The sequence below is a fragment of the Carcharhinus amblyrhynchos genome, chromosome 17, assembly GCF_965287045.1.
Source record: "Carcharhinus amblyrhynchos chromosome 17, sCarAmb.v2.hapA, whole genome shotgun sequence".
NCBI classification, from domain to species: domain Eukaryota; kingdom Metazoa; phylum Chordata; class Chondrichthyes; order Carcharhiniformes; family Carcharhinidae; genus Carcharhinus; species Carcharhinus amblyrhynchos.
In genome coordinates, this window is record NC_137340.1 from 18841519 (window position 1) to 18854854 (window position 13336).

General features: G+C 43.6%; 1 protein-coding gene across 2 annotated transcripts in view; it reads right to left on the reverse strand.

Annotated features, from left to right (window-relative positions):
* Positions 1–13336, reverse strand: part of adgra1b (adhesion G protein-coupled receptor A1b) — a 483085-nt gene that overhangs the window by 100306 nt on the left and 369443 nt on the right. The window lies entirely within an intron of this gene.

Consider the following 13336-nt stretch of genomic DNA (forward strand, 5'->3'; position numbering starts at 1 on the left):
ATTATAAATCAGTACGGTAATTTCATAAAACTTCTGCTAATTTGGAATCAAAACGTTAGGTGGGACTTTTCTAAAACAATCCTAAGTATCATAATGATGTGAATACCAGAGTGATTGCATACAATTTTGGCTTTTAAAAAGTGTTTAGACAGTTACGTGGATACGGTGGGTATAGAGGGATATGGGCCAAACGCGGGCAATAGGGACCAGCCTAGGAGTTTAAAAAAAGGGGTGGCATGGACAAGTTGGGCTGAAGGGCCTATTGCCATGCTGTAAACCTCTATTATTACCCACAGCAATGCATCATGCGCGCTCTGGAACGCAATCGTCCCTGCACTCAGTTACTCTTTGAGTGAGTGGCGAGTTCCACGCTGGTACTGTGGGGGAACGGGGTACTGTGTGGGGGTACTGTGTGTGCTTAAATACATTGGTGAGGCCAGCTGTAGAGAGCTTGGTGTTGTTTTGCATAGGGGCCCTGATCTCACAGTGCACTGGGACAGCCCCTCCCCCACCCTCACGGATATCAGGACCTACCCCCATCTCCCATAAATTACATGGTCCCCACCCACTTCCTTGACATGGGTTACCTATATTCGGATCCTCCTGATGAGCCCCCTTGCCCAATTGCTGATATGCCACCTCATCATGCCCCCTTTCATGCTCCATCCCTGTACAACCACCCCACACCACCAACTCTGCATGATACTCCATCGTACCTCCCCTGCATAAATCACCCCCATCATAGCCCCCCTGTATTGCCGCCACTAAGGCCCCTCTGCCATAGGCCCCATCCTCACTCAGGCTTCACCCCCTCGGCCCTTTCCTGGCACACTGGCAGTGCCCAACCGGTACTGTCAACATGTCTGATGAGCAGTGCCAGTGTGCCATGTGGGCACTGCCTGATGGACACTGCTCAGTCATGCCCCCCAACTACCTGGGGGCTTCACTGGCCTCTGAGCCTCCCTGGTGTGGCCATTGCATCTGGTCTCCACTAGTGACATCCTGCCGGAAAGGTGGGAACATGCCAGGCAGGGGGACAATCACATGCTGAACTGGCTGATGAGATTAAAATCAAGTCCACCTCATGCTAATCAGCCTCGTATCCAGAAAGGCTGTGATCAGGTTTGTGCCATTGGAAAGGGATGGGGACAACTGCAAACTCTTTGGCACTAGGTGTGGAACCCAGTTTCAGGTCCGCACTTTATTTTTTGGGATTGCACGTTCTGCGCCAGGCATGGCGAAATCGGAAAATCGCCTCCCTTTGTCTCAAATAGCACTGACTACATGGGGTCAGAAAAGACAAGAATGCACTGGATCTCATTTTATTCCCACTCAGGTACCTATAAGGAAGTCAACCTGCCTCTCTCCTCATGCTTCTTTGTGGTTTCATAGCTGGAGAAGCAAGTTGCATTTTTTCTGTTTAACTATAAATAAATACCGAATGTTGACTCAGATAGAATTCACAATGATAATATAAAGAAAATGAACTGGAACCTGTTATTGCAAACTACACACTGTGGGGGTATCTCCCAGTCTAGAGCATAAACTGGGAGTGACGGTGAGAGTGATTTCCAACCGGGGCAGGACGGCTGTGCCAGCATATTAGACACGCACGCATGAGGAGCACAGTGAATCTTGTGACGGGACAGTAGGAAGTCAGCACCCCTGCAACCTCTTCCTCAGCCGGACCATAGCACGTGGGAGTGCAGGGTTTGCCTGGACCCAGCATCATGTATGCCTGAGGGGATCTGTGGGAAAATTACAGTGATCCATCTGGTCATCTGCTGGCCTCCCTCCACAGAGTAAGAAGTCTCAACACCACAGCGCCAGTGCCTGGAGGGGCACAGATGAACACTCCTGTTCAGTTATACATCCATCTGCATGGAGCATTAATTGCAGTAATGAAAGCCATGTCCTCACATTCTCCTTCAAAAACAGCAGGGCGTCCCTCCATCACCCTCAAGATGCATTTGTCATTCTGCTTAAGCATACCATCCACCCTATTATCAGCCACAACCATCGACCCAGGACCCTCGAGATTCTAAATAAAGCAACATATTATTGGGATCTTCCCCATTGGGCTCATCCCATTATCTGTGCCACCTGTTTGCTCCATTTTTGTGATCCCCATGAGATCAATCACGACCTGACCATGACCCTATGCCTTTCACCCTACCGCATCCCACTAACTCTTCTCACTGTGACTGTTTCCTCTTGCTGTCCAATACCTTCAACCCAAATCTATGGACACTACCATAGTTAGAGCTAACCCGCCCCCCCCACCTTTAGAATATCACCCTCCCACCATCCCTGCCTGGAAGCACCCTCCCAACCCTAGACCCCTTAACACAACATGCAAGACCATTCATTCCCTCCCACTTCCCTGCAACCTCATCTTCCCTTCCTGGCTCTCTTTATCCCTCCCTCAGCCCATCCACCCTGCCACGTGGTCCTTAGTCTGCCACCACCCGATGATGACTTCATTGAGTAATCTTCCCCAAAGAGAAACAAAACAATGGCTACCAACTCTAATTCCAGCAAGATGACTACATAATCTGCTGCACACTGCTTAAATACTGTTGTAAATCTGCAGGTATGCATTGGCCATTTGCCGATAACTTAATTTGGAAAAGGAAGTTGATTCTGGTGAGATGGTCTTTTAATGAACATGCATGCGATGTGGATGTATGCAAATAAGCTTCGGCATTGGGAAATTGGATCTTGAGGCATTTTCTCTCTTGCCTGAAAAGGCAGGTTACTATTTCTTTCATTCCCCCTAAAACCCCCTCGGGGCCCTCCAGCTTTGAGCCTGCACACTACCCTTAATTGAACAGCTAGCCAACTCTCTACCCATTAATTATCCAACCTGGGGGGACGTCTTTCCCATTTGCCTGAGCTTGATTGCAAATGTTAATCCTGATGTTGGGAAGCTAATGTTTGGCCTCCCACTCATCAGGTTCCTCCACTTGCCTTAGTGGGAACCCGCTCCTGGGAGCAGATTGCGCCCTTTATCACAGATACTGTCTGGACAACTCCAGGGGCTGAATATTCTCCATGGACTTTGGGATCCCAACATCAGGGTTGGGGTCAGAAGTTTGCAAACTGTCAGGAACTGTCACTTGGCTGTGATTTTCCCCCAGGCTGGATAACTAATGGGCTGAGGATTCAATTAAGGAGTGTGTGTGGGCTAGAAGCTGAAAGGCACTTAGGAAGCTTTAAGGGCATGAAAGAAGCAGTTATATGCTTTTTCAGGTGAGAGATAGAGAGAAGATGCTTTAAGATGGGGGTACACTTTATCCAACATTTTTAACTTTTAAAGAAAAATGTCCTAAACAGCCAGGCTGCAATGTGGGGTTTGTCAGGGGTGGGGAATATGGTGGAACCCCTTCACAGGATAGCCCTTGTCTGCAGCTGAAAGCAAGCAAGTGGTGAGGTCCTCTAAGACAGCCTGGAGACAAAGTACTGCTCCCAGCCCTAGCACCAGGCTTGTGCCAGGAGGCTGCAACCAGGCAGCTGAGCTGTCCCTGATGCCTCAGGGAGCTGGCAGGCTGGCTGGAGAATTCCAATTACCTGACAATAGGCTTTGAAAGTTCTTCATCCCTGGTTGTTTGTCTGCCACTTGTCAGTAGGAACCTCTGCTCCTCCCAGTCCCACCTTTGGGGAATCAGCCTGGGGGCAGGATGGTGTTGGTGAACTGACACATAGTCAGCATTTCCAACTCCCCCACCAACTCATTGCGCTGCCACTGATAGGGCCTAAAAATCCAGCCCCAGATGTTTACCCGCCACTAGCCAACAAGTGGCAACAGAAAGGCTATTCATCAGAAAAGCGGTGGTGAAACCAACATATCAGGCAGTCCTGATGAGAGGTCGCAGACGGGAAACTCTGGCCTGTATTTTCCTCACCGAGGAAGGAAGCAGGAATCAGGCTTGTTTCCGGGTAAGAGATCTGTCTCCAGTTGGAAAATGATTAACATTGAGTGGGGGGGGTGTGGGGGGTGGTCAAGTGAGAGGTGGGGGGAGCGGGGAAGAAGGAAGAGAGAGAGAGAGAGAGGAGGAGGTGAGCCCTTAATTGATACTCAGACAAGTTTTTTGTATACTGTGAGCCAATGAGGGGTGGGATTGGAGCTGATTCAAATCAAATGTGGGACAGATTTGGACTCCCCACCACAGCCATCACCGGGGTTTAATGGTGAAATTCACTGATTGTGTCAAAGTCTTCCTCAGCAACAGAGAGACATGAGGTGTCACAGGAGAACCAAAGGCCTGGTGCTCTGACAGAACCGTTTCTTGTTTCTTCGATGCTGACTGAGTCTCCATGTTGGAAGCTATGAGGGAGAGGAGGGAAGCACTCTTGCTGGAGGGTGGCAAGAAAAAGCCACCTCATCGTGCAGCAGGGATACCACCCAAATCACCCAGCCACAAGAATCATATTTTCTGTAATCATGTGATATCCCACACCTAAAGAAATGGCAGAGATTCCCAATTCCCTTTATCCTTGCAAGATCCCATACGTTATGAAGTGAACATGCTGTCCAGCTTTGGCAAAGAGGATATCAGTGACCAAGAAGATGTAGTGATAAGCATCTGCTTGCAAAGTTCCACTATGGTTTGCTGCTGATCCTTGAAAGGATTCAGAAACAAAGTTTAAGATCACAGTGATTTTGATGGCTACTGGCAGTGCATTATGGCTTATGCTGGAAGATATTTGGTGACAAGGTGTGGCCTATTGTGATTGGCAGCATTCCCTCACTGCTCTCCTATCTTTTCAAAACCTCAACACCAAGTGCCATCTCTTCCCACTACCTGTGAAGTGCGAAGTGCTCCTCCTTATCAAGTACCGAATCCCATTTTGCCTCTTTGACCAGCAAATGCAGCTGGGGTGATGTCCTGAGACAACCATGAATGTACTGGGGGAGGTCACCTGGAGAGGATCCTCCTCAAAGCTGTACACCCCTTCAAAATTCCACCCTCACACTTCAACAAGGTGACCAAACATTCTGAATACTTTCCTCCACCCAGTCTAATATTACCAATGCCCAGGAATGACATCCTAAGTGATACGTCAATCGTCACCAGTATTTTTGGCCTCCTCCCACACCATCGCGCGCGCACACACACACACAAACACAACCCCCCCCCCCCACCGCCCTCAACCACCACCCCAACCAATTAACTTCCATTCCTGGTCTAGAGTTACAGCAGAGGAAGCAGAAAGATTAACTCAGCTTCTCTCCCCAAAGATGCTGCCAAACCCCTGAGTATTTCCAGTACTTTGTTGTTACATCAGTTTAGAATGTCACTCACAATGTTACACAGGTAACTCAATGAAAGGTTATGGATGAGGAGTTATTTACCTGAAATTCAGGTTGCAGTATCTTGGATGTGAAGCTGCTTCCAGATAGAAAGTGAATGATCACAGTTAGATTAGCATCTCGAGCAAATTTTCCCAGAGCACCAAGATCAGCCATGCTAGGCAGGTGGTGGTTTGAGAAGGCAATTTTTCCCAAGTCCCTTTTTGTTCTTGGACTTAAACATTTTATGCAGGACAAAAGCCAACTCTGCTCCCTACTGTACAATAGATCACATGGTGACAGTCAGCAATGTCAACAGTGGGAGGCAATAGCCGAGTGGCTAATCACTAGACTATTAATCCAGAAACCCAGCTAATGTTCTGAGGACCTGGGTTTGAATACTGCCACGGCAGATGGTAAAATATGAATTCAATAAAAAATATCTGGAATTAAGAACTTACTGATGACCATGAAACCCATGTCAACTGTTGGAAAAACTCATCTGGTTTACTAATGTCTTTCAGGGAAGGAAATCTGCTGTCCTTACTTGGTCTGGCCTACATGTGACTCCAGAGCCCAGCAACGCGTTTGACTCTCAACTGCCTTCAGAAATGGCCTAGCAAGCCATTCAATTCAAGGACAACTAGGAATGGGCAATAAATGCTGGTCAGTCAGTGATGCCCATGCCCCAGGAATGAATAAAAAAAATACTGGCACTTGTTCCTCAGTCGAGATGCCTTCACACACAAGCCTGTTCAGTCGGCCAGATCCTAAGCTCAAATTCTATAATGGAGTAGTTGGCAATTAGATCTCATCCACAGGGCATGAAGCCCACAAAATGTCAACTTCCGTCGCAGTGGTCTAATCTGATGGCCAGGGGAGCACAGCCACTCCCCACCCCCCACCTTCCACCTTACTCTATACATATCATCTGGTGTAGTCAAGTGTCCACAGCATATGATGAACACATACACAGTGCAAAACCAACCTTGTGAATCCGAGGCAGAAACTCATTGATGCTTTATTTTGACTGCTCAGGCACCTCAGGGAATGCTGATTCACTAATGCGCCTATGTGTTCTGGTGTACAACTCAAACCTCTAAATAAATATTACAATGCAGAATGCAGCAATTATTAGACCACGTCATTGGTTGTTGTTTCAAAAATATGAGTTCTGAAAGAAAGTTTTCAATTTGATACTGCTGTCTTTGAAATATCTTTGTGTAGCAAGTGATTGAATGCTACAATATTTTCAGGTTGACTACAATTTGATGCTTAAGTCATAATCACGATTGCACCACTGAACAAATCCTGATTAAATTTGAATGGGAATTCTGTCAAATTTTCCTGTGATTTTTTTGTGTTTCAAGTTTTACTGTTTTGTTACATTGATGAAACAACATATTTACTTTGTGTGGAACAGATAACGTTAATCACATTCAGTTTGGCGAGAAGACAAATATCAGTACTCAGACATGCACCAGCGTTCAGGTGGGCTATGTATGAAGCAAAATGACGGTGCGAGTCTGAGCAGCTAGTATTTGTTCAACTACAATGTCTTCAGCATCATTTTTTTTCTGTTCGTTATTCAGAAGCAGGAATTAGAATCTGCAGAACTGCTCCCATGACAACCAGCTGCCTCTTATATACAGTATCAATTTGAATTTGTGCAGGCCATTTCTAATACACCATTCAGCCAGAAAAAATATAGTGCATCTTAAGGTAAGAGAATCATTCTCATTACTGTGTAAAGCTGGGAAGAAAAAAATGTTGCAAAACAAATAGTTTTATATGTACAATTCATAATCCATAGCTTTGAAGAGAGCGGTAGCTGCTGTTTTTCTTTGCTTTCAACACTTTATATACTTAATAAGTTTGTATTACAGCTGTAGCTAAACAATTATAGGAAACCTATCAATGACCAGGAACAGAATTCCTAGTGCACGGTTTGCTAGTTGTTGATTCTGCATGTCGCAATTCCTTCAAATTGCATCTGTATCACATTGTCTAACACTGCACATTTCTATTGCCCAGTACTATCACAGGTCATTAATAACATGCCGTCAAAAATTGAACCTCACAACCCATTGTAATAAAATGTTAAGTGCAGTTAAGTTTTCGGCAAATGCACCAACTGATCGAGGTGAGAATAAGTTCAGAATAATCAGCTCGTAACGACAGACAGGTTATTATATTTAAAATGGGTGCTTTGGAGGATTAAAATAACTCTTAAAATAATTACAGTCATTAAAAAGGAAATATACCCCCACCCCCCCAGTATCATCTTGTCAATCTAATCAAGAATCTGCTGGAAACCACCATTATTTTGGATTCTCTCTGACTTGATATTAAATGAAAAATCATAGCTAGAATGGCAGTAGCATCATTGCCAATATACACAGTGACTCAATACAACTTCAGGCAGAAATGTTGCATTTTACTCTTTGACTTGTCTTTCCTGATAACATTGGTCGGTATGAAACTAATTTGTATCGATTTGAATCAGCCGCTGGGTGACTTTGTCCACAGATTAAAAAAAAAGCAACAGCAATTGGGATGACTTTTTTATTTGTGTGTGGAAAGAATGGCAGGAAGTCCAAACAGATTTCCACATATCTCTACCAATATCACAGGCCTCAAACCTGCAATCTCTGATTATCTGGAAACGTAGGAATTTGTAGATTCACTTTTGTATATCTGATCAGTCTCAACATTCACAGAGCACTCCTATTCATGCTGTCCCCTCCAAAACCGCCTTGCTCCCTTTCTTAATTTAATGTCTTCCTGAGCATTCTAATCAACTCACTTGTCTAAATTGTTAGATAACCTTCCCGCAGAATTTTGAGCTTAAATCCAAAGCTCCTGACTACAGAATTCAGTTGATTAGTACCCACTGGCCTTTTGAAGAATGTGATAAGTTCCTCACTGAGCTTTTCCTCTCTCCACTCTGAACAAACACTACAGCCTTGCGCAGTGCATATGCATAAGTCCAGAAAACTCCGTTTAAAACAGAAACAAGAATATAGTGTTATAGGCAGAAAAAAAAATCATTTGAGGACAGCATTTAGCCCTTTTGTTTATTTAATTCTCTTTGTATCAAATGCTATTTAGGTCTCTCTTGCTTGTATTCTGCTCAAAAAGGCAGGCAAATGCTTGGCTCCAGGCTTTTGTAGCCAGTGATGGGTAGGTGTTGCAGGGCAAGAGGGGGTGTGATCTTACCGCCCGTTTACGCCACACTCCCGCTGCAGTGAAGACAGAGATTTTGGCGATGAGCCAAATCTCCGTTCACTGCAGCGGGATGGGACAATCCCACTTGCATTAATGGTCGAATAATTGCACCCACCAGGTGTCTTTTGAGTTTCTTTCTGACTTTGTAGATGAGCTGTGGTTGGTCCTTATCCTTGGTTGGTGGCAAAATTAGGCACTCACTGTGAGGCAGATTCCCCAGTCAGAAATCCGATTCTACCACTACCCAGCACAGCTAAAGTTCCACTTTGACACGACATGTTTCCTACATCCATTCTATTTCTTTTAAACAATTTACTTTTGAACAAAAAATCAGCACTTGGTTAATCTTAATTGTAGATCAGAATTAAACACCAAAATGTATCCACGTTGTTCTTATTTCATAAATAAGTAATTATCACCCAGATAATAAATAATATTTTTGTATAATGTTTTTCTTAGACCAAATTATATAAATCTTCAGTGTGAACAAGGTAAATTGATTGGAAATCATTCATAGAGCTAATAAAATAATTTGGCATGAAGCGCTAGACAATTGTCATTGCTTAAGATGGCACAATGGTTATCCCTTGTTTCACAACTCCAGGCACTCGGATTCAATTCCAGCCTTGGTTGACTATTGGTAATGAGTTGCACATTCTCCCCATGTCTGTGTGGGTTTCCTCCAGGTGTTCCAGTTTCCTCCCACAAAGATATGCAAGTTAGGTTGATTGGCCATGCTAAGTTGCTCCTTAGTATCAGGGGATTAGTAGGGTAAATATATGGGGTTGCAGAAATAGGGCATGGGTGGGATTGTTGTTGCTGCTGGCTCGATGGGCTGAATGGCCCCTTTCAGCACTATAGGGATTCTATGATTCTCAATTAGATGACGTATCCTTTGGTTCAGTTGTGTCATCCTAACCCTTAAATTGTACAATGCTATGGCAGCAGCTTATGTTGCTAAAACATTCAATGACAAGTCAAATGAAAGCCAAAACTATATCGAACAGACACTGTCATCTGGGTTACACTGAGACTGAGCGAAGAAGAACATTTTTGATTTCTACTAGGACTGGCTTCAATCATAAAAGAATTTTAACGCCTCCATTTAAGATGTGAACTACAGAAATGCCAAATATATTTTCTACAGTTGCAAAGTTTGATCTTGATTTGGAAGCATTTATTCTATCATTTCCAATTAAAATAAAATTCTCTTTCAGCACTGTGCAACGTGCTCACATTTGCCTCATTTCCCTCAGAGATCCATGCTTTAAACTGGCCAGCTGAGCTAAATCCAGATGTTCCATCATTTGTATCAATACAAATGTAACCTGCACTTTGATGTGTTGTGTTCAGATAAAACAAACTCAAGCACAAAATGTTGCTTTTCCAGGAAAATACCGAAAACAACAAAAGAACATCTAATCCAAAAAACAGGTCAGCTTTATTTGACATGGCTTCAACCTCTTCCTGTTTACTTACAATGCTCTCAATCACATCTTCCTTTTTTTTTTAAACAGCCCATCAATGACGTGACAAAATGCACCATAGTGATACCATGGATTGTTCAAACTCATCACACTATATTTATGGCCTCCCCACCCTCGTCAATGAAATGGGAACTGTAACAGTAAGGGCGACTTCAAACTAACCATTTCAGACCAGCTGATTTAATGTGGGAATCGGAGGTGAAATGCCACTGGCTGTGGTACAAAATGGCAATAATGAAACAACGGAAAAGATAATTGGGCAAAGTGTGAAGTGAGCTGCGGGTATCACCTATTTTCTGTACCGCACAGACCAAATTTTTCTAGATGATTCCTGAGTGAATCTAGCAAATATTGTGTCAATTTTATCCTTTATTAGCATAAGAAACTATCAACCAATGGAACATTATGTGAGCAAATATTAATGACTTCAAGCCCAAAGTGGTATTCAGAATAGAAAATAAACCGAGCCAGTAAATCCAAGCTTTGACATGAATCACCCCGATTTGTCCAGTGTAACTATGCCTATCATGTATGTCAATTGATTGCCAACTTTTGCATTCATAATATAAGCCATCAATAAAAATCAACATTTATCCTGTTTTACTGAAATTTAAGATACAGCCATTCACTTTGAAAGCCATCAGCAACATTGGTCTTGGCAGCATCTCGATAAATACACCCACGGTTTTCAGCTGTTTATTTTCTTTGTTAGAGTGCAGTGAGATGGGGATCTACACATTTTGTGACATAATTCAAAGTGACTCACATCTATCCATCCTTTCCTTTTACATCAGATCAAAGGTTGCCTCTATAGAATTTCTGCTTTGACAACAATGCTCAATCTGCTGTATCAGTTTAAGTACAATGGAGTATTTCATCTGACTGTTTCCATCAAGGAGAGATGGGCGGAGTGAGCCTGATGGAAGGGGTCTGACACCCATTTTCCTGGTCAGGCCTCATTAGCATTCTGCTGGTGATCCATGGGGAAGGTCAAGGAGCGTGAGTCATTGGGTGGGCACAAGATTGATTCTGCGGGGATAGGAGAGGCATGAATTCATGTTCTGCTGACTTCATAAAAGGTCATTTACAAAATCTGTGTTGCAGAATGCCTGGGGCAGGCAACAGCTTGGCGCATATTCCACCCATTTCATAGAATCCCTGCAGTGCAGAAGGAGGCCATTCAGCCCATCAAATCTGGACTGACCACAATCCCACCCAGGCCCTATCCCCATAACCCCACATAGTTACCATGCTAAATTTCCTGATACTAGGGTCAAGTTAGCATAGCCAATCAACCTAACACGCACATCTTTGGGCTGTGGGAAGAAACTAGAGCACCCGGAGGAAACATACACAAACATGGGGAGAATGTGCAAACACCACAGACAGTGGTCTGAGGCCAGAATTGAATCTGGGTCCCTGGCGCTGTGAGGCAGCAGTACTGACCACCATGCCACCCACGATGCAACTTTGTTTCTCAAAGTTGCATTGGGCTACGTTTGATGTCATGGAATCTAATCCTTGACTTCAAATATGTTAAGAAGGCTCCCACATTGCTATTTGGGCTGCCTGTTTTAGAGCCATGATCAAAATGATGGAGATACGGGTATTGGTAAGTATGGCCAGGTAGGACATGGCGGATGGTACCTACTGTTTTATAGTGCTGCCAACCTACTCATGCCTGGTGGAGGAGATGAGAATCAGCCTCCATTTCTTTCTGAATAATTCATAAAATTTAGATTTGTTTCTTGGTGAGAGATGTCACAATAAGATTTTTACAATTATACTGTTAGAGGCATATTATAGTATTACTGACTTGGTTCTGAAATCGGCTAAGTCATAGGTAAAGGAATAATGGGCAGAGATTTAAAGAAAAGGTAAGGAAGTCTTTCCTTTACATTGTGGGCGTGATCTTACCACCTGTTCATGCCATGTCCCGCTGCAGCAAAGACGGAGAGTTTGGTGACATGCCAAATCTCCGTTCACTGCAGCTGGATGGAAAAATCCTGCTGGTGTGAACAGTCAGAAAATTCAGGCCAGTGTCTTTCACACCTAACTGACAGCTATTAGTGAAGTACTTTTGAAGTGTAGTTATTGTTGTATGGCAGGAAACACGACCGTACACAGCAAGCTCCCACAAAGCAATGTAGTAGCAGCCAAATAAAGTGTTTTTGTTAAGCTGACCAAAGGATAACTAGCCAAGTTACATATTTGGTTTTGTCAATGATACGCAGAGAGGTGGCAAAGGAAGCAGTGTAGATGGAAGTGTAAATTTACAAAGGGATGCTGATGGATTAAGTGAATGTGGCAAATGGTTTTCAATGTAGGAAAACCTGAGGTCATCCACTTTGGACATAAACAGGATAGAACAAAGTAATTTCTAAAATGCGTAGGTTAGAAAATGTGGAGGTTTAAAGGTGGGTCGGGGGAAAGGGTGTCTAGTTATATAGGTCATTAAAATATCATGAACAGGTACATAGAATAATCAAAAATGTTAATGTTGTGCTGCTTTTTTCTCCTAGAGCTGCAGAATATATGGAGATAGAAGTTATGCCAAAATGATATGATGCACTGGTTAGACTACATCTCGAGTACTGTCAGAGGCTTAATGCACCACATCTTCACAAGGGCATATTGACCTTGTAGGGAGTATGGTGTAGATTTACCAGTGATACCAGGGCTTTAGTGGTTTAACTATGAGGTGAAATTACACAAACTGGGATTATATTCCCTGGAATTTGGATTGTTAAATGATGATCTGATCATATTTGTCAAGATATTAAAGAGAACCAAAATAAATTAATTTCACTGGTTGGGAGGTCTACGACCGGGGGCAGAGTCTAGGAATTGGAGCCAACCTTTCAGGAGTGAAATTAGAAAACACTTTGACACAAAGGATGGAAGAAGTTTGGAACATTTTTCACAAATGGCAATTGATGTAGAACAGTACAGGCTACAATATCAGTACACGTCAATGTCAGTGTCAGTATGTGCCGCAGTAGCAGTGTCGGTACACGGCACAATGTCAGTGACGGTATTTGCAAACGTCAATGCTGGTACATACTAATATCAACACTGGTACATACCAATATCAGTGCCGGTACGTGCCAATATCAGCGCCAGTACATGCCAATATCAGCGCCGGTACGTGCCAATATCAGCGCCGGTACGTGCCAATATCAGTGCTAGTATGTACTGCAGATGAATAACAGCCTAAAGCTTGACGTATATAGGGTGGCAAAGAACTGCTAGAAAGATAACATAAATGAGAATTAGTTGTGTTACCAAAGAGGTGATTGCCTCTGCTTTCAAATCGACATTAATTTTA